Raw genomic sequence first — 25776 nt, forward strand, 5'->3', positions numbered from 1 at the left:
TAATGAGGGAAGCGGACTTGGCCCAGTGGTCAGGGCGTCCATCTACCATATGGGAGGTCCAGGGTTCAAACCCCAGGCCTCCTTGACCCGTGTGGAGCTGGCCCACGTGTACTGCTGATGCGGGCAAGGAGTGCCCTGCCACGCAGGGGTGTCCCCGCGTAGGGCGCAAGGAGTGTGCCCCACAAGGATAGCCGACCTGCGTGAAAAAAGTGCAGCCTGCCCAGGAATGGCGCCGCACACACGGAGAGCTGACACAGCAAGATGACGCAACAAGAAGAAACACAGATTCCTGTGCTGCTGACAACAGAAGCGGACAAAGAAGACACAGAGAGCAGACAACTGGGGCGGGGTGGGGGCAATAAAACAAACAAATAAACATAATGAGAGACACAACAAAGCAGGGAGCGACGGTGGCTCAAGCAAGTAGGTGCCTCCCACCCGCATCAGAGGTCCTGGGTTCAGTTTCTGGTGCCTCCTAAAAATAAGACCAGCCCACGAGAAGCAGACACAGAAAATGCAAACCATGAGGAGGTGGGGGGAAATAAATAAATAAAATAAATCTTTAAAAAAATGCAAAGACCCTATGTTCAAATAATATCTCATTACGGGACAGGGGTCAGGGCTCGAACTTGTCTTTTGGGGGGATACGGTTTGCCCCATGTGGCAGTTTGAGATTATTTTATGAATCCCAAAGAGAGAAAGATTATGTTTGTAAACTACTCTGTTCCTCTGGGCGTGGTACCCTTTGATTGCATTCATTCCAGTTGAGGGGACTTTGATTTGGTGGCTTGGAGGGCTTCTTTTCTTTGGCCATGGGGGTCAAGTGCGACACAGGTTAAGTCTCCGCCTCCTCGGTGGGTCTGATCTAAACGGACATGCGCACAGACACGGGGTAGACAGAGCTCTGTCATTTTTTTTTTTGACCCTGCCACATGGCAGAAAGAAGGCGCGAGCAGCTAACGCCCCCGGGGAGAGATGAGTCATCTTGTCTGAGAGCCCACAGCTGAGACTGGGAGGAGGTGAGGCTGACACAGGAGGCGTGGAAGGAAAGAAGTCCTGTGCCAGGAGAGGATTTCACTTACGAGGCCTCAAGGGGCCTGAGCCCACGGATCTCAAGAGGGAGCCCAGGGCAGCAGGTTTGGCTCAAAGGATAGGGCGTCCGTCTACCACATGGGAGGTCCAGGGTTCAAACCCCGGGCCTCCTTGACCTGTGTGCAGCTGGCCCACGTGCATGAAGGAGTGCCCTGCCATGCAGGGGTGTGCCCGCGTAGGGGAGCCCCATGAGCAAGGAGCGCGCCCCGTAAGGAGAGCCGCCCAGCCCGACAGAAAGCGCAGCCTGCCCAGGAATGGCGCCGCCCACACCGAGAGCTGATGCAGCAAGATAACGCAACAAAGAGAGACACAGGTTCCCAGTGCTGCCGGATAATGCAAGCGGACACAAGAACACACAACGAATGCACACAGAGAACAGACAGCTGGGCGGAGAGGGGGGGAGAGAAATAAAAAAATTAAATAAAAAAAAAAGAAAAGAAAAGAAATCTTAAAAAAAAAGAGGGAGGCCGGCGGGAACAGAGACCCGGCAGAGATGGGCGCCATCTTGCTTCAAGAGATGGGCGCCATCTTGCTTCAACCCGTGGCCAATGGCTTTGGGTGAGGAAGTACCTTCTTATGGTACCTTGAGTTGGACTCTTTAGGTCCTTGTCACAGTGAGCTTCTACCCCACATAAAAACCTTTATAAAAGCCAACACATGTCTGGAACTCTGCATCGGCGCCCCATTGGCTGATCAAGACGCCCCAAAACAGGGACAAGGTGGATTTACCGAGTAGAGGTGGGAAAGGAAGAGGGCGCCTCTCGGCCTGCCCCCTGTGCAGGCTTGCCCGCTCCGGGCCGACGTGACGACGGTGGCAGGAAAAGGATGCTGCAGAGTGTGCCCCGTGCCAGGGGAGGCTGGCGGAGGAGGGGGGGCTCCCCTGACTCTTCGCCAGAACCTCGTGCACTTTGTCCTTCGGCTCCAGTCTGGTCCCTGGGGGCCCTAAGACTGCCCTGATGCCAGGTTTTTTTTCCCAAGGCTCGTGGGTAGGTCATTGTTGGGGGAAGGGAGCAGGGGCTCCCGTGGCCTCTCGGAGGTTCTGGGACAGACTCTGAGGTTACTGCGTGGCTTAGAGAGCATGTCAACCACCACACCAGGGAGTCAAGAGTGCCTACAACTGAAAGCATGAGGACTCCATCCAGCATCCATGTGGAATCTAAGCCTCCTCTGGATATAGATGTGGAGTGACACAACCATTCCAAGGTCCACAGGATGGAGGAAGAGAGAATGGATTAGAGTGGACTTACTGATATTCTATTCATGAACTATTATGATTAGTAATCGAAGAAAATGTGGCATTGGTGTGGAGAAAGTGGCCATGGTGGCTGCTGGGGGTAGGGAGTGGGAGGGAGAGATGTGATGTGGGGGCGTTTTCTGGGGTTGGAGTTGTCCTGGGTGGTGCTGCAGGGACAGTTACTGGACACTGTATATCCTCCCATGGCCCACTGAGTGGACTGTGGGAGAGTGTGGGCTATGGTGTGGACCATTGACCATGAGGTGCAGCAGTGCTCAGAGATGTATTCACCAAATGCAATGAGTGTCTCATGATGATGGAGGAGGTTGTTGTTACAGGGGGAGGAGTGGGGTGAGGGGGGTGGGGGGTATATGGGGACCTCATATTTTTTTAATGTAACATTAAAAAAACAAAAGACAAAAAAAAAAAAAACAGGCATGGCCACAGGCTCTGTGGCGTCGTGATGAATCACAATTGCAGCTAGTGTCGATGTGGCTCTCCCTGTGCCAACACTGTCCTAAGATCCCTGCCCACGTAAACGCACGTCGTTTCCACGACCGCCTTACGAAGCAGGGACATCGATTCCCGTTTTACACTGGGAGATCCTGAGGCATAGAGTGGTCAAGTAACTTGCCCAAGATCACACAGCCAAGAAGGGGCAGAGCCAAGATTCGAACCCGGGCCATCTGACTCTCGAGTTTAGAGGCCTCTGAGTCACCCGTGCGCGATCGGCAGCCTGAGTGGACAGCAGCCACCGCCCGTCCTAGAGACAGTTCTCCGTGGGGCTCTGTCCATCCCGTGAGCACAGCTGCTGGGGGCTTTGGGTGCAGCGTCTGCTCAGGAATGTTTTTAGAGCAAACGCCCTTGGAAGATAAAGAGCGTTGCTTGTTTGTTGTCCATATACTAATTTTTAAAAAAGTCTCCCTCTGAGAGAAAGCTTGGGCAGGTTTCCCGCATTCCACTCTAGAAGGTTGGCGCGGCCACCTGCAGCGTCCCGGCTACCCTGACCTTTGTCCAGTGTCCGCGAAACCGACAGCCTCTGTGGTCAGCCTGAAAGTAGACAAAGTTCTCAGATCCTGCACAGCTCTTAAAAAAAATTTTTTTTTTTAAGAAAAAGATGCTTAGATTATATAAATGTTAAATAAAAACCGTTGGGGATTCCCATATACTCCCCCTCCCCCTCCTACATTTTCCCACATCAACAACATCCTTCATTAGGGTGGTACATTTGTCACAATTGATGAGCACATTTTGTAGCATTGCTTGTAGAAGTTTGGATTATAGTTCACATCATAGTTGAAACTCTTTCCCACACAATTTTGTGAGTTATGACAGGATATATAATGGCCTGTATCTGTCATTGTGGCATCATTCAGGACAATTCCAATGTCCCCAAAATGCCCCCATAGTACACTTATTTTTCCCTCTCCCTCCCCTCAGAACCTCTGGAGGCTACTGCCTCCACATCATTGATTAAAGTTCTCCCATTGCTAGAATCACAATAAGTCTCTAGTAGAATACCAGTAAGTCTCCTCTAGTCCTTTGTTCATTCCCCAGTCCTGAGGATTCTGGGATGGTGATGCCCACTCTACCTCTAATTGAGAGGGGGCTATGATCCCATGGAGCAGATGGATGGGATTCCCTTGCTTGCAATTTTAGACTCTCTCTTTTCCTTGAGATGGTCTTTGTCCATCATCGTTTCCTTGTTAGTTGTCCTGGGTGAGTCCAAAGAACTGGAGAGTATGTGTTACAACACTGCTGAGATTCAGGACTCAACTGTAACTTGAATGGGCCAAAGATTTAAGTCTCTTGGACATAAACCTATCAGCTCTAGTACTAACTATAGCTTCAGATAGAAGGGGCAGAAGAGCCACGTGTAGGGAAACCATGACTCAGTCCAACTGCATCATACTGGGGAACATCAATTCCAAAGTAGGGCCCACTGGCAGGGTGCCAAACTCCTAAGCTGTCTGCCCTGACTATAGTGTTTGGATGTCTGCAGAACCTTCAGTAGCCCCACTATTTGAGGCAATATTTACTGTGGCAGTCAATGAGATCCTGCTGAGATGTGCATAAGCATAACGTCTGGCAAGACCTCCCGACTCACTTTGAAGTCTCTTAGCCATATAAACTCATTTGTCTTTACACTTTCCCCCTTTTGGTCAAGGTCTTTTTCCAGTGGCATTGCTAGTTGGTGCTTGGTAGTAATCCCTCTGTACCGGGGAGGCTCATCCCTGGGAGTCATGTCCCATGATGGGGGGGGGGGCGGGGAAGGTAATATATTTATATGCTGAGTTTGGCTTAGAGAGAGGCCACATTTGAGCAACAAGGAGACTCTCAGGAGGTAACTCTTAGGCAACCTATATTATTAGGTTAAGTTTCAGTTTCAGAAGAAAAGGTTCCTAAGTACAGTCATCAATATCAAGACCCCTCAGTGGTCCATCCTACTTCACAAGTCACTGCCTCTGTACTCAGGGGATTTTTGCTGTTCAGTAGAGAATGTGGCAGAGCTCCCCAGGAGGGGAATTGGATATTCTTTCAGTTATTGTGTGACTCACCACCCAATGCTGCACAGCTCTTGACACCTCCTTGGCCCCTGTGATTCCAGGTATCTCCTGGGACCCTGGAGATGTTCAGACCTTGCAGAGAGGGGGTGAAGAATTAAAGCATGCCATTTTTCAAACAAGTGCGATGATACTACATTTACTAAAACAAAGGTCTCAACATACAAGGATAGAAAGCAAAAACAACACAGGAAATGCAAAAGGCAGAGAAACCCATGGTGCAGGGGCCATAAAGCAGGTTGGCCCTGTGTACTGCTGTCTCGGCTCCTCGCTCATGGGGGGCTGGCTGGCCTGGGACCCCAGCACCAAGTCTAGGACATGCAAAGGAAGTTAGATTGGTCTCATGTTGGTAGTGGACTCTGGCAACCAGCAGAAGTCAACACACATCACCTAGAGGAAAACATCCCTGTGTTTAGGCTCTTAGAGTTCTCATAGATAGGTTCAACAAAAATATAGGCTCATAATCAACACTGCCTAATGAACTACTGGGCTACCATAATTAAATATAAGCACGGATAATCATAACAGAAGCAGATACCCAGGGGACTCCAGAGATAAGACGTGTGAGCTATAGAATATACAATAACTATGTATGAAATAAAGATATAAAACTGAAAACACAAAATGAGCAATGACTAAGAAACTATCGAATGCGCAGCTAGGCCAATTTGAGAAAGAACCGGTCAGAACTGCTAAAAGTGAAAAAAAAAACCAGAGTTGTTGAATTTAAAATGTAATGGTGGGAAGTGGATGTGACTCAACTACTTGGGCTCCCGCCTACCACCTGGGAGGTCCCAGGTTTGGGTCCCTGAGCTTCCTAAAAGAGGATGAGCAGGTGCTGCCTCCTGCCCCAACAGAGCTAGACTCTGCCCCCTCCTCAAGGAGTAGAGGCCACAAGCCAGCAGACTCCGCAGCCCGTGAGGAGCGGATGTGGCTCAGGCCACTGGGCACTCGCCTTTCATGTGGGAGGTCCCGGGTTTGGGTCCTGGTGCCTCCTGGAGAAGGTGAGCAGACAATGAGCAAACAGACAGACAGATGAGTGAACCATCTGAAGGCAGGGAGGCATAAATAAATAAAAATATATAAAAAAATTAAATCTTAAAAGAAAACCTTAGAGGATGACTTAAAGAGCATATAAAGCACACAATTTAGGGCATAGTACGGGGCTGTCCTGTGCATTGTAGAGTGTTGAGCAATATTCCTGGACCCACCCACTCGATATACCAATAGCCCGCCCCTGTTGCCAAGTTGTGACCATCACAAGTATTTGCAGATATTGCCAAAATCTCCTGGGGGCAAATCACCCTCTCAAACCCCATTGTGGAGAAGTATGGCTTTAAGGAAAGAGCACGACTTTGGGCAGCTAGCCAAAGCTGCCTCCTTCTGCTCAGGGTGTCTATGTATCTGAACAATCCTTTTATGCTACCAAATTACGTGGCAATCATTAAAAAAAATACCCGCATTTCAAACGCTGGCTTATCGGTGGAAGGTTACCTATTCAGCATTGTGGCAGGTGGAAGTATGTGTCCTGATTTCACGTCTTCTGATTCTTAACCCACTCCTGTGGGAGTGAACCCACAGTCAACAGCCCCCCTTTGAAGATGTTATTTTTATTTGAGGTGTGGCTCAACTGAGTGAGGCTGGCTCTAAAGGTGGATGACTGGAAGCCTCATAAAAAGCCAGAAATTGGAGGAAAAAAATCAGAAGAGAGGAAGAAGGGAGAGGACATTGCTGTGCGATGGGAAAACCAAAGGACTTTAGGACTGCCGGCAGTGCAGGACTGGAACTGCAGTCTTTGGGGAGAAAGCAAACCTTGCCGATATCTTTTTATTTTTATTTTATTTTATTTTTTTTGTCTTTATTCATTTTTATAATATTACATTAAAAAAAATATGAGGTCCCCATATACCCCCCACCCCCTCACCCCACTCCTCCCCCCATAACAACAACCTCCTCCATCATCATGAGACATTCATTGCATTTGGTGAACACATCTCTGAGCACCACTGTACTTTATGGTCAGTGGTCCACACCATAGCCCACACTCTCCCACAGTCCACCCAGTGGGCCATGGGAGGACACACAGTGTCCGGTAACTGTCCCTGCAGCACCACCCAACTTGCTGGTATCTTTTTTTTTTTTATGTAATAAACAATATTATCAAAGCTTGATTTGATTATTTTTTAAAAAATGTCAACAGCACAAACAAATCTCCAGAAAGACTGAGCAATTAAAATGGAAGTAAATGGATGGAATAACAGGTTTACAATTTTTAAAATATTGTAAACTAGTATAATTACTTGTTATTGAATAAGTGGATAATTTTCTGGGGAAATGTGACTGACAAAATTGTCACAGGATGAGGTTTTTAGAAATACATATAGCGGTTTCTCAAAAAAACTAGCCATAGATTTGCCATATGACCCAGCAATACCACTGCTGGGTATATACCCAGCAGAACTGAAAACAAGGCCACAAACCGATATATGTACACCAATGTTCATAGCAGTATTGTTCACTATCGCCAAAAGTTGGAATCAACCCAAATGCCCATCAACAGACGAGTGGATCAATAAAATGTGGTATATACACACAATGGAATACTACTCGGCTGTAAGAACAAACACACTACAAACACATGTGATAACATGGATGAATCTTGAGAACCTTATGTTGAGTGAAGCAACCCAGACATTGAAGGACAAATACTACATGACCTCAATGATATGAAATAAACAAGCTGCTCTAGATAGCAAGAGACTGAACGATAGGCTTACAGGAAATCGGGGGGTGGAGGAAGGATGTGAGCCGATGTCTGCAGGGGTGGAATTTAAGACGAGATGGTGGTAAGTATGAACACAAAGAAGAGATAAAAGGGAGGCAGGGGGTTGCCTTTGGTTGGGGCTTTGCGGGTTTGAGGGTGGCTGGGGAGGGACGGATGGGTAACATTGCCCAAAAGTGGGGGGAGGGAGGGGTAGCATATGAACACAGGAGAGGGTCAGGTGTTGGTGGAGAGTAAAATGCTGAGAAAATCATATCAAAATATAATAAAGAGGGTTACCTGTTTAGAATGCTCGGAGGGGAGGGTCTGATGCAGGACGGGCTCCTGGGGAATGTCTAAATGCTCATTCTGCCAGAGTGGGTGACACCATGGGGTAGAAACCCAAGTAGTGAGAGTGGGGGTGGACCCACATCCTGGGGAGGACTAATGCCATCAAATAGAGGGAACTGTATCCCTCGAGAGAAAGGGTGGCTCCCAGGGCATTGGGGCAGTTGAGCAAGTTAGGCCCTGAACACTATTCCATCTATCTCTGGAAGTGGCTCCTCAGGAAACGGAGGTTGGCTGTCACTGTGGGCACCAAGGTGGAAGGGAAAATGGACTTTAAATGTGTGGAACGAAGGTAAATGGGGGGTAAGAGAGGAGTTTCGTGAGAGTACACAAGGATGGATATAAAACATGTAATATTACAGCATAACATATAGGAGATGACAGACTGATAATGTAAACCATAATGTAAAACATAGGATAACTAAGAATTTAAAAAACTGTGTATCCTAAAGTATGCACCACAATGTAAGCACAGATGTCACCTTGTTAGAAAGCTATTGTCTCAGACTCTGTACATCACGTTAAGTAAATATGATGTGAATAGGGTGTAAGAGTATCGCTGTGGAAGGGAAAAGGTTTTGTGGTGGATGTATGGGAGTGCTGTATATTATATATATGCATTGCTGTGGTCTAGGGCTCCTGTGAAGAGAAGCTCAATAATTAGGGGGGGAAAAAAAAGAAAAAGATAGGATGTAGAATTTTTTCCAAGTCAACAAGTATTCTTTATCTAACCTTTAAACCCATTGCTATATGCCATTTCCTAGTAAGGGACCCTGACATTATATTGGGCTTCAAATTTCAGGGAGTTCTGGATCACAGAGTGGTTCAACAATGGCAATGGAGGAATACTGGTATAGGATACAATTGACAGGTGATATATGGCTGACAGGGAGCTGTACAGAACATATGTCCAGGGTGCATGGTAATGTTTGGATATACTCATAGTGGCAACAATTAAAAACCACAGCAGGGGGGGTACTGGGTTCCTGGCCAGTGGTGCCCTGTCGTGGTACCTAGGGGAGCAGCGACAGTCTCCCAGGTGCAGCGGCGGGGACCGGGAGGGAGGGAGAGTTCAACAGTGAGCCCCTGATGCTAATGACTATGCTTGTGAGCTGATAAGCCTAAAATAAGAACAAGGCCTAGAGCAGCATTGTGCCTGGGAATTTCCTCCTGTCAGCCTTCATGTTACTCAAATGTGGCCAGTCTCGAAGCCAAACTCAGCATGTAAATGCAATGCCTTCCCCCCAGCGTGGGACATGACACCCGGGGATGAGCCTCCCTGGCACCGAGGGACCACTATCAACTACCAACTGATGATGCAACTGGAAAATGACCTTATACGGAAGGTTCAATGCGGATCAGCAGAATATCCATGTCTACATAAAATAACATGACTTTAAAATGCTGTTTGACCTAAAGTAAGGGGGAAATGGAAAGGAGAAATGAGTTTATATGGCTACGAGTTTCTAAAAAAGAGTCTGGAGGCTGGCAGAAGGATTGCCCTTATGCACAACTGAGCAGAGTCAGAGAGACAAATAAAGCAGATACAACCCCCAGATATTGGTTCCTTTGAGGGCTAAAGAGACCCATGGGAGTTATGGTCATGGCCGATGGGGTTAACTACCAGGTCAGATGGCCCCTCTTTGGAAATGGTGTTTATGTGTGATGAATCTGGACTCAGATGGGATCTCTCTTCATAAGACTTTCATGCTAATGTGCTGGAGGTGCAGTTAGTGTTGGGGTTTAAGATATATTTAGGGGATTTGAATCTCTGGACTGACAATGTGATAGCCAGGTCCTGAGCCTCAACAGACTCCAACACCTACAATCTGATTCATTGGACTCACCACACTCAGCTAAGATGGAGTTGAAGAAGGACAACCACCACACCATGGAGCCTAGAGTGATTACAACTGAAAGTGGGAGGATTGCATCCAGCATCCATGTAGAATCTGAGCCTCCTCTTGACATAGAGGTGCAATGGACACAACCAATCCAATGTCCACATAGAAAAGGTGGCATTGGATTGGGAAAAGTGGACATGGTGGCTGATGGGTATGGGGAAAGGCAGGAAGAGATGAGAGGTGGAGGCGTCTTTGGGACATGGAGCTGCCCTGGATGGTCCTTCAGGGGCAATCACCAGACATTGTAAATCCTCCCAGGGCCCACTGGATGGAATGGGGGAGAGTATGGGCCATGATGTGGACCACTGACCATGAGGTGCAGAGGTGCCCAAAGATGTACTTACCAAATGCAATGGATGTGTCATGATGATGGGAATGAGTGTTGCTGGGGGGGGGAGAGGTAGGGTGGGGTGGTGGGGTTGAATGGGACCTCATATATATATATTTTTAATGTAATATTATTACAAAGTCAATTAAAAAAAATAAAAACACATATAGAGAATTAACTCCTTTTATTTTTTCTCTCCAAAATGTTAAAGTTTAATAGCAGAAATGAGATGTGTGCTTTATTTATTTATTTATTTTTTCCTGTTTGCTTTTTATTTTTTTCAAACTTTACTCAATTTATTCATTTTTTAAGAAAGATATTACATAAAAAAATATGAGGTCCCCATTCGCCCCCACCGCCCCCACCCCACCACTCCCCCCACAGTAACACTCTCCGCCATCATCATGTCACATCCATTGCGTCTGGTGAGTACATCTCCGGGCATCGCTGCACCCCATGTCCCGTGTTCCACACCATAGCCCACACTTTGCTATGTTCCATCCAGTGGGCCATGGGAGGACATGCAACATCCGGCAATTGTCCCTGGGGCACCACCCAGGACAACTTCAAGTCCCGAGAATGCCTCCACATCTCTTCTCTTCCTCCCCTTCCCTGCACCCAACTTGCCGGTATCTTGATGTTGCACTACTGGCCTTTGGAACTGTGAGTCAACAAATGCTTGTGGTTTAAGCCAACGCATTGTGTGGTCTTCGTGATAGCAGCCCAGGTAAACTAAGGTGTTTTCAACCTGATGCCTCTGCCATGCCCTGTGTGGAGCCAAACACATGCCCTGTGGAAGATGTTAGGGTGAATGGGAAGCGTCCGCAGGTGAAACGTGGGGTGGGCCAAAGAGATACGGGGAGGGGACACCAGCTGCATCTCCTAAGACCAATCTGTGTGCCAAAGAGGCTATCCTCTTCTTGGTATTTTTCTTTAAATTCCCTACATTAAAAGAAATCTCAAATGGCTTCTTCAGTGCAGGCTTGAGGTGCTGGTTGCGTTTTATCTTGATGCACCTTTACATAAAATATGATTATCCATCCCACAGCTACACTCATCTTGTTTTCCATCATGATGCACCATAGTTGAATACTTTCTGCGTGATCCCATTTAACATCCTAACACCCCTGTGTTCTAGGGGTGATTATCTTTATTTTAGATGGGAGGAGGCTCGGGGGGTGAAATGGCTTACCCAAGGATACACAGGAAGGAAGTGGAAAAAGAGTGAGGTGGAGGAGGATGCAGGCATCAGAGCTGTTCTCCACGTGGCCACGTGATGGTGGAGGAAGCGAGGTTGGAGTGATGCAGCCACAAGCCAAGGAAAGCCCGGGATTGTTGGCTGCCACCAGAAGGCAGTAGAGGCAAGTCCTTCCCCCAAGATTACTGAGAAAGCAGGGCTCTGCCAACTCTGCCAACTCTGCACAACTGGGAGACAATACATGAGTATTGTTTTAAACCATCCAGGTTACGGCAGTCTAGTAACTAATAAACCCATCTCAGAGATTGATGGAGAAACGTGTTGGAAGGAACTTGGCACCTTAAAAGATTGCATGAAACAGAGCCTCCTGTACATCTGGAACTAGATAGAGAAGGAAACTATCCTGCGGGAAGTATTGCCTTAGTGATCTCTTCTTTTTACTGGAGCTTAGACTTTTATCCCAATAAATACAGTAAATGGTTCCAGAAGTGGGGTGCTACCCTGAAAATATGTTGCCTACAGTTGAGTTGCAAGAACACGGCTCTTGCAGGCTGGAAAGCTGATCACCTGCCCTTAGACCAAAGGAAATTGTGTAAAACTATAGTCCTTGAGAATTTGGACAATTGTGCAAGAGATCATGGAGCCTCAATCTCTAGAAGAAGTGATTGGAAAGTGGACCGGCTGCTTCTTGGTGCTTTCAACAGAGGATTACAATAAAAGCATGAACTTGCACATGGATTGGCCAATTTGCAAGCAGAGATGGAAGAGGTGGATCCACAAGTTAGGATCTTCCCCAAGTTGGAGAAGCCAACAGACTTGGATCTCTAAGACAGTGGTAAGTAGGATTATTGCCTCCCTACCCCAAAACTTTATTTCAAATAACCTCAGGTAGTCACTGTTAACAAGATAGAGAGACCTGGGCAAATTAAAGACTGTAGAAACTACACCCAGGTGTGATTACTTCATAGCAAATAGCCTATACATTTTTTCAGAGAGTGATCTTGAAACCACGTGCCCCACCTATGCTTATCTGAGCCTCAAAACAACTTTGGTCCCTACTTTACACAAGAGGAATCAGGCTGTGAGAGTCGAAGAGTTACCAAGGATGACCTACTGCTCAATATTCTTGTATGGCCGTGGATAGTAATTGTTTTAGTTTGCTGGGCTGCTGAAAGGTAATATACCAGAAAAGAGTTGGCTTTTACAATGGGATTTATTGGCTTACAAGCTTGCAGTTCTGATCTTGAGAAAAATGTTCAAATCAAGGCATCCTTCGGTGATGCTTTCTCCCCTCCAGGCTACTGGAGATCCTGGGGACTCCTCTGTCACATGGCAAGGCACACGGCAGCATCTGCTGGTCTGTCCATTCCCTCTTGGGTTTTGCCACTTTTAGCTTCTGGCTTCTGGGGTTTTCTCTCTCAGCTTCTGTGGGTTTTTCACTGTGTGTCTCTCTGTATTCATCCCGTTTATAAAAGACTCCAGTAAGAAGATTAAAACTCACATCCTAACTGATGTAACCCAATCAAAAGGTTCCACTTACAAAGGTTTCCACCCACAGGAATGGATTAAGTCAAGAACATAGTTTTCTAGGGTCCATCCGTCTTCATACTGTCACAGTAATGGACAAGGAAGAACATCCCAGATGGAAAAAAACATGCAGAGGGCCAACAGATCTAACTAAAAAACGTATTGCATTCGTAAGCAGGGAGTTTTAAAATAGATCCTGCCCCAGCAAAACTTGGCCATCCCTATGGACATATTTCTAGTCCAATATCATATAGTGGTGAGAAGGGGGTCAGATAAATTAACTTCTGGTTTACAAATTATCAAGTCGTTCGGAGAACATTTGTACCTGATGAAGAAGACTCCAGAGATTTTGGGTTTTGACCTGGATGGAGCAGTTAGAGGGGATTTAGGTTGGTTCTTCAGGGAGGGTATTACATATATGTTTTGGGTTGGAAGAGGCATGAATTCAGGCATTTGGAGGCTAAAGGGGTGGAACGTGGACTGTAGTTGTCTATCAAAACCCACCATATCCTTCTGTAGAATCACAGTTTGGAAATCTGCCCAGTCAAGAACACCACACTTGCCAGGTTCTCTTGCAACTAGGAGTAACCCAGGATGGAATGTGAGAAGTCCATACTTCAGGATAGCAGGCTTGCCTCCTCTGTGCTATTTGATCTTTCTGTTATAACCTGGAGTTTGCAGCTTCATTCTGATAGGTGAGAATAATAGCCTGGGAAATGGGGAATAAACATGGCATAAGAAAATTTGGTCTCTGAGTGATTGAAAGAAACAGAGCCTCCCACTGACCTGGAGTTGACTGCTACATGAAAGAGAAATAAACTTCTATTTTGCTCCTCTGGGATTTTTTATTAAACAAACAGGCTGTTCATCCTAAATAATTCAGAAACTGGTACCAGATATGGGGTGCTTCCATTACAAAAAAGCACAAATCAAAACAACAGCTGGTTGCATTAGATTACTGGCACGGAAGCAGTATTACAATCTGGAAATTTGGAGATCCATTTTACGCCAAGAATCAACATTTGGTAAGACCCCCTGTGATAACCTGAAAGGTAGACTTATGTGTCTACTGAACCAATAACTCTAGAAGACAGGATTGGAAAAAGCTAGAATGTCACTGTGAGTTGGCTGTTCCTTGCTGCTTTCAGCAAAGAATTACAAGAATGAAATGGTCTTAGACAAGAATTGGCCACTTTTCCTATAGAGATGGAAGGGGATGGATCCAGAGGGGAGACAACAGTTTCTAGTCCCTTATATAATGAAAACACAGGGTCCTGGCTTTCTGCCCAAGGCTATCTTTTCAGTGGTCTCCAGGTAACATCCATTAACTGAGAGTGACAAAGATGTGGGCATGTCAAGGAAACCAATATGGTAACAGACCTAAGAACTCATCCTTTTGTGTGTAGGCTCTAGCTATGGAACCACCTCAAAGCGAGTTGACCAGATGCCTACCTAGTTTCTTATTTTTGTTTTTATGGAACTGTATTGCTAAAGGAGCAAAGAGTCCAGTCTCCAAACACCAATGACTTTAGAGCCTTTTGAGCTTTCTTTGTTATAGTGGTTAGATCTGAACCTTAACACAATGGGATCGCTCCTCCAGATGTGAATGGGATCTGACTCTGGGTCTGTCTGGTCTCTAAGGCGTTTTTTTCTTTTTCCATTTTTTTTTTCTTATCTGCTTGCATCACCTTTTTTTTGGGGTGTGTGTGCTTTGCTTCGCTGTGCAGGGATCTGTGCCTCTCCATGCCGGTCTGGGACTTCATTTTTCTTTTTTTAAAAGGAGGTCCCAGGGATCCAACCTCGTCTTCCATATGGCAAATGGGAGCTCAATTGCTTGAGCCACAGCCGCTTCCCCAAAGCGCTTTCTTTAAACTGTTATATGTTCTTCAGGCTGGAGTGTGAGCTCCACAACGGCAGCAATTTTGTTTGGTCCTGCTGTACCCTCCCTCACCCTAAAATACTGCCTAAAGTGTAATAATAGGTGCTCAATAAATAGTTGTTGGGAGCTCCAAGATGGCGGAGCAGGGAATGGTAGACTGCAACCCTCCTTCAGAAACTGCAGGAAGGTAGGCAGGTTTACCTGGCAGAAGGGGACCAGGGGAGAACTGGAGATGGCAGTGACAGATGGGGGCCCCAGCTGGCTGGGAGAAAAGGGAAACCATAGGGGATACGGCCCTCAAGTCAGCTCAGAGGGAGAGGGAAGCAGGAAAGGGACCTGGCTGGAAGACCAGTGCTCAGCCAGCTCCTAGAGTTAAGCCCCCCATCCTCAGGCACCCAGGGGGGTATCCAGGTACCCAGCAGGCTCTCGAGGTGGGGAAGTGGCAGGGAAAACAGATGTGGGGGTCCAGCACCCAGCCAGTTCAGGGGGTGAGAAATGTAGGGGAGAGAGAAGAGAGGGCAGGAGGACCAAAGAAAAAACAAAAATGACACCAGCTCACGCTGAAATAGCTACAGGGAGAGGGGAGGGGGGTAACCAATGAGGCAGGCGGCTGCACCCACCCACCCTGGGGGAGAGGGAACTGGATCAGTGTGCGGATGGGCTGACGAGGAGACAGGGAAGGCTGGAGGGGCAAGCAACCAAAACATGAGAAGCCCACCTGGCCTGAGGGTAAGAGGGCAAGCAGAGGCAGATGACAAGCCTTCAGAGGTCTTCAGAAGCCTAACATAACCAGTGAAGTGGGTATACCACCTGCTTCCTATACACGAGGTCCGAGGTTCAATTCCCGGTACTTCCTAAAAAAAAGAAAAAGCCTAACTGGCCTGAGTGATAAGGGAGTGTGCAGAGAGGCACCCCAAGAGCTGCAGAAGTTGAAGGACAAGTAGCCTCAGGGCAGAAAACTTAGGTTGAGATTTATTTTTAGGTTATTTTATTTTTAATTTTTAAATTCCTTATTCTTTTCTTTATACCCAGGTACTTTACCTGGGGAGGACAGGGTGCAAGGTTGGTGAGCACTGGCAGCCTGAGACAGTTGCTAGTGGCCTGAAAGGGAAGTCTCTTTTGTTTGTTTTTTGCTTTTTTCCCCTTTTTCTCTCTTTTTTCCTTAGTTTATTTAATTTCTTTTCCTATACTTCCCCCTCTTCCATTGTTTTTTTATTGGTCTACCTTCTCATTTTCTTTCTTCTCATCTCATCTTTGTGGTCTTTTATTTTATCCTATTTTTTCCTGTTTCTGTCTATTTTAGTCCACATTTTAAATTCTCAGTTCTTTTTATTTTTTATTCTTCACTCTTATTACTTATTTATTTTTTCTTTTCTTCCTGGTTCTTTTCCATTTTTCCTTTTTCTCTTCTCCTTTCTTTCCTTTTCTATGGTCTTAATTTTTTTTTTGGGGGGGAGGGGAATATGAACAACTAAAAAGATATAGGATAAGTGGAACCAGGTGTTGAAGGATAACCCAAGCACAAAACAAAACAAGATAAGACCCTGGAGTAGAAAGAGAAGCTAACCAACCTAATGAGCCCATCAAGATAAGCAGATGACTAGATGTGAGCAAAAATTACAAGTCATGTTAAGAAACAGGAAGGCATGGCTCAGTCTAATGAACAAACTAAAAAACAGGAGGAGATGCAGAACATAGAGCAACGAATCAAGGATGTCCAAACAAGTATCAGGAGTCACCTTAATGATGTGGAGGAAGAGATAAGGGATTTAAGAAGACACTGGGGGGGGGGGGATACAGAAGAAATCATGCACATACATAAAAAGATAAAAGATGTAATGGTGATGAATGGCACAATACAAGAAATTAAAAATATGCTTGAAGCACGAAACAGCAGATGTGAACAGGCAGAGGAAAGAATTAGTGATGTAGAAGATAGTACATCTGAAATCAGACAGGCAGATAAAAAGACAGAAAAAATTCATCAAGGACTCACGGAATTGAATGCCAAGTTGAAATGCACACACATATGCTTATAGGCATCCCAGAGAGAGAAGAGAAGGGAAATGGGGCAGGAGGAGTACTGGAGGAAATAATGGCTGAAAATTTCCAAACTCTATTGATGGACATGGATGTACATGTCCAAGAAGCACAGCACGCCCCAGTGTAAATCCTAACAGGCCCACCCAAAGATATATACTTGTCAACTTGTCAAATGCACAAGGCAAAGAGAGAATACTGAAAGCAGAAAGAGAAAAGAGATCCATCACATGTGAGGGAAGTTCGATAAGATTAAGTGCTGATTTATCATCTGTAATTATGGAGGCTAGAAGGAAGTGGTATGGCATAGTTAAGGTACTAAAAGAAAAAAAAAAACCTGTCAGCCAAGAATTCTATATCCAGAAAAACTGGTATTCAAAAATGAGGGAGAGTTCAAACTATCCTCAGATAAGCAGAAATTAAGAGAGTTTGCCATCAAGAAACCTGTCACTCAAGAAGTACTAAGGAACCTCTTGAAGATGGCATCTGAGTGAGTGCACCTCACGGTCTCTCCTGCAAAGAGGTGGCCGAATGGGTTTGGAGTCTTGCTGGAGCAGGCTGTCTTGGAGGCTTGCAGGGCGGAGAGACATCGATTTGGAGAGAGAGTGGCAGAGGTGCTGCTTGCTAAAGGTAGAATTGCGGCTTACAAGCACAGAGGTCGGAAGCTGTGGGCTGGTGGGACCTTTCCCCCTGGGGCTGGTGGCCAGGGTGTTTCCTGAGAACTGTTGGTTGTGCGGTGGCATCCCTGGGCCCCGTGGTCCCTGGATGCATGGTCCCCAGGTCAGTGTCCCCTGAGTCCCCATAGCCTATGTTCCATGGACCTACGTGTCCTGGGTCTGCAGAGTCCCGGACTTCCCTTTCCCAAGTCCAGCACTCCCGGAGGTCCGGGATTACCTTAGCCCTACGGTTTTGGACTGACTCCATGGGCGGGAGGGATTTGATGGGGGGGGGGTACAGTAGGGGGGCCTGGCTAGTGTGGGTTTGATTTTCTGGTGCCCCCCTTCTTTCTTTTCTTTTTTTCTTTTCTTGAGCTTGGAGGAGCATACCGGCTGGTTTGGGGAGAATCTGGGAAGAGAGGAGTGGCAAATCTGCTGAGATAGCCCAATTCTAGACCTTAGTACCCTGCGATAGGAAACTTGGCCTGGGAGAAGGGGGAGTCAGAAAATCAACAAGCCCTCTTAGAGCATACCTAAAGGAGAGGGACTGTAGGAGGTGCTTTCCAAGCCTGCAATAACATACTTGGGTTTCCTGGTGAGGTGTGGGTGCTCTCTCTCTGGAAATTAAGAGTCGTTGTTTTCTGTGCGGAGCTGATTCAACAAGGACCCACTTGAATCTCCTGCCAGACCTCTCAGGCAGCTTTCCTGCTGCCTGGGAGAGAGGGAAGTGAGGAAGGGAGAAAGGGGGGAACATCAGATCCCTAAGTGTTTTTTTTTTTTTTAAAGATTTATTTATTTATTTAATTCACCCCCCCCCCCAGGTTGTCTGTTCTTGGTGTCTATTTGCTGCGTCTTGTTTCTTTGTCCGCTTCTGTTGTCGTCAGCGGCACGGGAAGTGTGGGCGGCGCCATTCCTGGGCAGGCTGCACTTTCTTTTCACGCTGGGCGGCTCTCCTCAGGGGCGCACTCCTTGCGCGTGGGGCTCCCCCACGCGGGGGACACCCTTGCGTGGCACGGCACTCCTTGCGCGCATCAGCGCTGCGCATGGCCAGCTCCACACGGGTCAAGGAGGCCCGGGGCTTGAACCGCGGACCTCACATATGGTAGACGGACGCCCTAACCACTGGGCCAAAGTCCGTTTCCCCGTAAGTGTTTTATTTAACTATAAACAGGATTCCTTGTTTGAAACTTTCCCTAGTATTTGGTTGGCTTATCTTACTTTTCCTTCCTCTTTATAACCCCAAGGTCCTTTTTTCTTTTCTTTTCTTTTTTTTCTCACTTACTTTCCCACTCCCTTTTGTCCCTTTTTCCCCTCTTTCTTTCTCTTCTTTTTTATTCTTTTTACATTAGGTGCTGCAGGGAGAGCTTCACATTTGCTGTGTTTCCTCATCCTCCATTTACTCTTTTCTGTGTGTATTGATTTTGGCCACCTACACTATCCCCTTTCCTCTACATCTTTCTATCCTCCATCATTGATTGTTTCTCTTACATTACACCTCTCTTTGTTTGCCCCCTTATTTTTCTGACTTTTTACTTCTAATACCTTTGTTCTGTTTTCTGTATTATATTCACTATATTAATGTCCTTTCTTTTCTCTTTCCCTCTCTCCTGAACACACTGGCCTTTTAATTTACACTATGTTCCTTTCCATATTCAGTTTATCGTCTTATTATACATACTCTATTTTTCTTACTGTTATAACTCTACGTAACTTACATGAAACTAATATCTATTCTCCTAGATCTCACATGTTTCCTCTGTTAATATTTACTATCAATACTACTATTTTTCATTTTCTTTTCTTACTCCTTTTGCTTTCTCTGGTCCTAATATTTTCCTTCAAGTGAACTTAACCAACAACAAGGAAATAGAATAAGAAAAACAAAGTGACAAAGAGAAGACTTAACACGCATGCAAAAACAACTAATTAAACTCCAAACTAGACAAAGAAGCTAAGCAACTGACTAAACCAATCAAGATAAAATGATGACCAGACAGCAACAAAAAAACTACAAACCTGGAATGGACACAACCAATCCAAGGTCCACAGGAAGGAGGAATACAGTAAGGATTAGAGTGGACTTACTGATATTCTATTCATGAACTATTGTGGTTAGTAATCAAAAAATGTGGCATTGGTGTGGAAAAAGTGGCCATGGTGGCTGCTGGGTGCAGGGAGTGGGAGGAAGAGATGAGATGTGGAGGCATTTTCGGGACTTGGAGTTGTCCTGGGTGGTGCTGTAGGGACAATTACCGGACATTGTAGATCCTCCCATGGCCCACTGGATGGAACATGGGAGAGTGTGGGCTATGATGTGGACCATAGGCCATGGGGTGCAGCGATGCCCAGAGATGTACTCGCCAAATGCAATGGATGTGTCATGATGATGGGGGAGAGTGTTGCTGTGGGGGGAGTGGTGGGGTGGGGGCGGTGGGGGTGAATGGGGACCTCATTTTTTTTTAATGTAATATTTAAAAAAAAATGAAAAAAAACAAAACCAAAAACAAACAAAAACAAACAAAAACTACAAACCAAACCAATAATCAGGAAAATATGGCCCAATCCAATGAACAAACTAAAAACCAGGAAGAGGAACAGAACATCAAACAAGTAATTAAATCTATCAAAACATATATTAGGGACCAATTTGATGAAGTGAAGGAAGAGATTAAGAATATGAAGAAGACAATTGGAGAGAATACAGAAGAAATTGCAATCATACACAAAAAGATAACAGATATGATGGTGATGAACAGCACAATTCAAGAAATCAAAAATATACTCTCAGCAAATAACAGCAGACTCAAAGAGGCAGAGGAGAGAATTAGTGATGTGAAAGACAGTACATCTGAAATCGGATAGTAGAACTGATCAATAAAAAGATAGAAAAAATTCAGGCGGGACTTAGGAAACTGAATGACAATGCAAAATGTGCAAACATACACATTAAAGGCATCTGAGAAGGAGAAGAGAAGGGAAAGGGGAGAGAAGGGGTGTTGGAGGAAATAATGGCTGAAAACTTCCCAAACCTATTGAGGGAGATGGATGTACATGTCCAGGAGGCACAATGCACCCCAAACAGCTTAAATTCCAACAGGCCCACCCCAAGACATATACTTGTCAAATTATCCAATGCTCAAGACAAAGAGAAAATACTGAAAGCAGCAAGAGAAAAGAAAACCATCACATACAAGGGAAGCTCAATTAGATTAAGTGCTGATTTCCTATCTGAAACCATGGAGGCAAGAAGGCAGTGGTGTGATATAGTCAAGGTACTAAAGGAAAAAATTTCCAACCAAGAATACTCTATCCAGCCAAGTTAGCATTCAAAAATGATGGAGAGTTCAAAATATTCACAGATAAACAAAAACTAAGAGAATATGCCGACAAGAATCCTGCCCTTCAAGAAATACTAAAGGGAGTTCTGCAGGAAGAAAAAGAAAAACAAGAGAGACAGAGTTGGAGGAGAACGTAAGAGCAACTAAAAAGACAAAAACAGAAAAAGAAAATCAAACAAAATATGACAAACACAAATCCAAAGAAAATATGGCTAATATAAGAAATTCCTTGAAAGTAATAACACTGAATGTCAATGGATTAAAATCACCTGTCAAGAGACTCAGACTGGAAGACTGGATAAAGAAATATGACCCATCTACATGCTGTCTACAAGAAACACATTTAGACCCAGGGATAAAAGAAGGTTGAAAGTGAATGGCTGGAAAACAATCTTACAAGCAAACAATAACCAAAAAAAGGGGAGGAGTAGCTATATTAATATCAGATAAAATAGACTTTAAATGCAAAACAATTGTGAGAGACAAAGATGGTCACTAAATATTAGTGAAAGGGATAATTTTACAAGAAGAAAGAAAATCATTAACATTTATGCTCCTAATAAGGGGGCCTCCAAATACGTGAGGCAAACACTGGAAAAACTAAAGGAAGGAATAAATGCCTCTACAATTATGGTGGGGGACTTTAATACACCACTATCAACTTTGGACAGAACATCTCTGAAGAGAATCACTAAAGAAACAAAGACTTTGAAAAATATATTAGAGGAGCTGGACCTAATAGACATATAGAGAACATTACACCCAAATACATCAGGATATACATTCTTCTCAAGGGCACACGGATCATTCTCCAAGATAGACCACATGCTAGGCCACAAAGAAAATCTCAATGAATTCAGAAAGATAGAAATCATACAAAATAATTTCTCTGACCATAGTGGAGTGAAGCTGGAAATCTGCAAGGGCCAGAGACCCAGATTTAGCATCAAGATTTGGACGTTGACACACTCTTAGAAAAACAATGGATCAAAGAGGAAATCTCAAAAGAAATTAATAACTACCTTGAAACTAATGAAAATGATAATGCAACATATCCAAACTTATGGGATGCAGCAAAAGCAGTACTGAGAGGGAAATTTATAACCATAAATTCATACATCAAAAAAGAAGAAAGAGGTAAAATTGAAGAACTAGCTGCACACTTGGAGGAATTAGTAAAAAAACAACAAACTAACCCCAAAGGAAGAAGGAAGAAAGAAATAACAGAGATAAGAGTGGAACTAAATGAAATAGAAAATAAGAAAGCACTCGAAAAAATAAACAAAACCAAGAGCTGAGAAGATCAATAAAATTGACAAACCCTTAGCTAGATTAACAAAGAAAAAAAGAGAGAAGATGAAAATACACAAAATAAGAAATGAGAAAGGAGATATCACCACTGACCCCACAGAAATAAAGACTATCATAAGAGGATACTTTGAGAAACTATATTCCAACAAAAATGACAATTTAGAGGAAATGGGCAAATTCTGAGAAACACATAAACTGCCTACATTGACAAAAGAAGTTGACAATCTCAACAAAACAATCACAAGTAAAGAGATAGAATCAGTCATTAAAAACCTCCCAACTAAGAAGAGCCCAGGGCCAGATGGCTTCACAGGTGAATTCTACAAAACATTCTGGAAAGAACTAACATCAATCTTGCTGAAACTCTTCCAAAAAATCAAAACAGAAGGAACATTGCCTAACTCATTCTATGATGCCAACATTACCCTAGTACCAAAGCCAAACAAACACACCACAAGACAGGAAAATTACAGACCAATCTCTCTAATGAACCTAGACACAAAAATCCTCAACAAAATACTTGCTAATCATATTCAACAACACATTAAATGAATTATACACCACGACCAAGTAGCATTCATTCCAGGTATGCAAGGATGGTTCAACATAAGAAAATCAGTCAATGTAATACACTATATAAACAGATTGAAGGAAAAACACCACATGATCGTATCCATAGATGCAGAAAAAGCATTTGACAAAATACAGCACGCTTTCTTGATAAAAACACTGCAAAATATCAAAATAGAAGGAAACTTTCTGAACATGATAAAGAGTGTATATGAAAAACCTATAGCTAACATCATTTATAATGGTGAAATCCTAAAATCCTTCCCTCTAAGATCAGGAACAAGACAAGGATGCCCACTGTCTCCCCTTCTATTTAACATTGTCTTAGAAGTACTTGCTCAAGCACTGTGGCAAAAACCAGACATAAAAGGCATCCAAACTGGAAAGGAAGAAGTCAAGATTTCACTACTTGCAGATGATATGAATCTATACATAGAAAACCCTGAGAAGTCTACAACAAAGCTTCTAGAACTTATAAATGAATTCAGTAAAGTCACAGGTTACAAGATCAATGTGCAAAAATCAGTAGCATTTCTGTACACCAGTAATGAGCAATCTGAGGAGGAAATCAGGAATCAAATACCATTCACAATAGTAAATAAAAAAATCAAATACTTAAGAATAAATTTAACTAAAGATGTAAAAGACTTATACACAGAAAATTACACAACACTGTTCAAGGAAGTCAGAGAAGATCTAAATAAATGGAAGAATATTCCCTGTTCATGATGGGAAGACTAAATATTATTAAGATGTCTATCCTACCAAAACTGATCTAAAGATTCAATGCAATCCCAATAAAAATCAACACAGCATTCTTTAATGACCTAGAGTAACTAACTATGAAATTTATTTGGAAAGGAGAGAGGCCCCGAATAGCCAAAGACATGTTGAAAAAGAAAAATGAAATTGGAGGAATCACACTACCAGACTTCAAAATATATTACAAAGCTACAGTAGTGAAAACATCATGGTATTGGCACAATGACAGACACATTGACCAATGGAACCAAATTGAGAGTTCTGATATAGATCCTCATATATAGAGCCATATGGTATTTGACAAGGCCACCAAACCCTCTCAACTGAGAGAGAATGGCCTCTTCAACAAATGGTGCCTGGAGAACTGGATATCCATATGTAAAAGAATGAAAGAGGATTACCAACTCATACCTTATACAAAAATCAACTCAAGATGGAACAAAGACCTAAATATAAGAACCAAGACCATAAAGACCTTGGGAAGCAATGTAGGGAAGCATCTACAGGACCTTGTAATAGGAGAGAGAGCTAGAGACTGGATGATAAACTTAAAGGAAGTTGGGGGGTAAAGGAAGGTCGTGAGCTGACACCTACTTGGGTGAAATCCATGATAAGCTGGAGGTAAGTATTTGTACTTAAACAAGGACAGGAACTGATCTATACACACCAATGTTCACAGCAGCACTATTCACTATTTTTATTTTATTTTATTTTATTTTATTTTATTTTATTTTAATTAATTAATTTATTTTTAATGTTACCTTAAAAAAATATGAGGTCCCCATATACCTCTCTACTCCCTCCTACCCTCCCACCCCACACAACCACAACCTTCTCCATCATTATGGGATACCCACTGCACCTGGTGAATACATCTCTGAGCACTGCTCCACCACATGGTCAGTGGTCCACATTACAGTTTACACTCTCCACCAGTCCACCCAGTGGGCCATGGGAGGACATACAACGTCCAGTAACTGTCCCTGCAGTACCACCCAGGACACCTCCAAGTCCTGAAAATGCCCCCACATCACATCTCTTCTTCTCATTCCCACACTCAGCAGCTACCATGGCCACTTTTTCCATCTCAGTGCTACATTTACTTCCATTACTAATCACATTAGTTCTAGAATAGAGTATCAGTAAGTCCACTCTAATCTCTACTCTATTCCTCCATTCTGTGGACCCTGGGATGTTTATGTCCAGTCTACCTCTGTATTGAGAGTGTGTTTCGATTACACTTGGATGATGGATGCAATTCTCCTGTTTGCAGTTGTAGGCACTCTTGGCTTTCTGGTGTGGTGGTTGACCTTCTTCAACTCCCTGTTAGCTGCCTGGGGTAAGTCCAATAAACCAGAGGGTGGGAGCCAAAAGTTGGAATCAATCCAAAAGCGCATCAACAGATGAATGGATAAATAAAATGTGGTATATACATACAATGGAATACTATTCAGCTATAAGACTGAATACAGTACAAACACATGTGATAACGTGGATGAATCTTGAGAACCTTAATGTTGAGTGAAGCAACCCAGGCGTTGAAGAACAAATACTACATAACCTCTTTGATATGAAATAAGTAAACCAAGCTGTCTCAGAGAGCTAGAGACTGGATGATAAACTTAAAGGAAGTTGGGGGGTAGAGGAAGGTTTCGAGCTGACACCTACTTGGGTGAAATCTATGATAAGCTGGAGGTAAGTATTTGTACAGGGAAGGGATAAAATGGGGGCATAGGGATACCTTTGGGTGGAGCTGAATGGGATTAGGGGGGCTAGGAGGGGAGGATGGGTCAGATTGCCCAAGAAATTGGGGGGAATGTGGAGGGAACATTTGAACATGGGAAATTGTCAGGTATGTGGTGGAAATTATAATGCAGAGAAAACTCTTTAGAAAATATAATACAGAAGGTTACCTGTTAAAGATGTTTAAGGGGAACATCTGACACAGGGCAAGCTTCTAGGGAGTGTGTGAGTGCTCATTTCATCATAGTGGATTATATCATTGGATGGAGACCCATATAATGAGAGTGAAGGTATACGCACATCCTTGGGGGCCTGATGTTCTCAAACAGAGGGAATTGTATCTCTTGAGAGAATCGGTGGCTCCCAATGGGTTAGGGCAGTCAAGTATGTCAAGCCCTCAACATTTTTGCAAGTATCTTTGAATATGGTCCCTCAAGTAATGAAGATTGATTGTCATGGTGGGCCCTGAGGGGAGGGGGAAAGAGGTGTTGAATACATGGAGTCAGGGTAACTGTGGGGCA

At 44.3% G+C, this 25776-nt stretch overlaps 1 protein-coding gene across 1 annotated transcript in view; it reads right to left on the bottom strand.

Moving 5' to 3' along the window:
• LOC101431246 (olfactory receptor 1f45-like) overlaps positions 1-25776 on the bottom strand; it is a 36900-nt gene that overhangs the window by 1041 nt on the left and 10083 nt on the right. The gene's annotated exons all lie outside the window — the stretch shown is intronic.

Source organism: Dasypus novemcinctus, unplaced genomic scaffold (genome assembly GCF_030445035.2).
Source record: "Dasypus novemcinctus isolate mDasNov1 unplaced genomic scaffold, mDasNov1.1.hap2 scaffold_174, whole genome shotgun sequence".
NCBI lineage: Eukaryota > Metazoa > Chordata > Mammalia > Cingulata > Dasypodidae > Dasypus > Dasypus novemcinctus.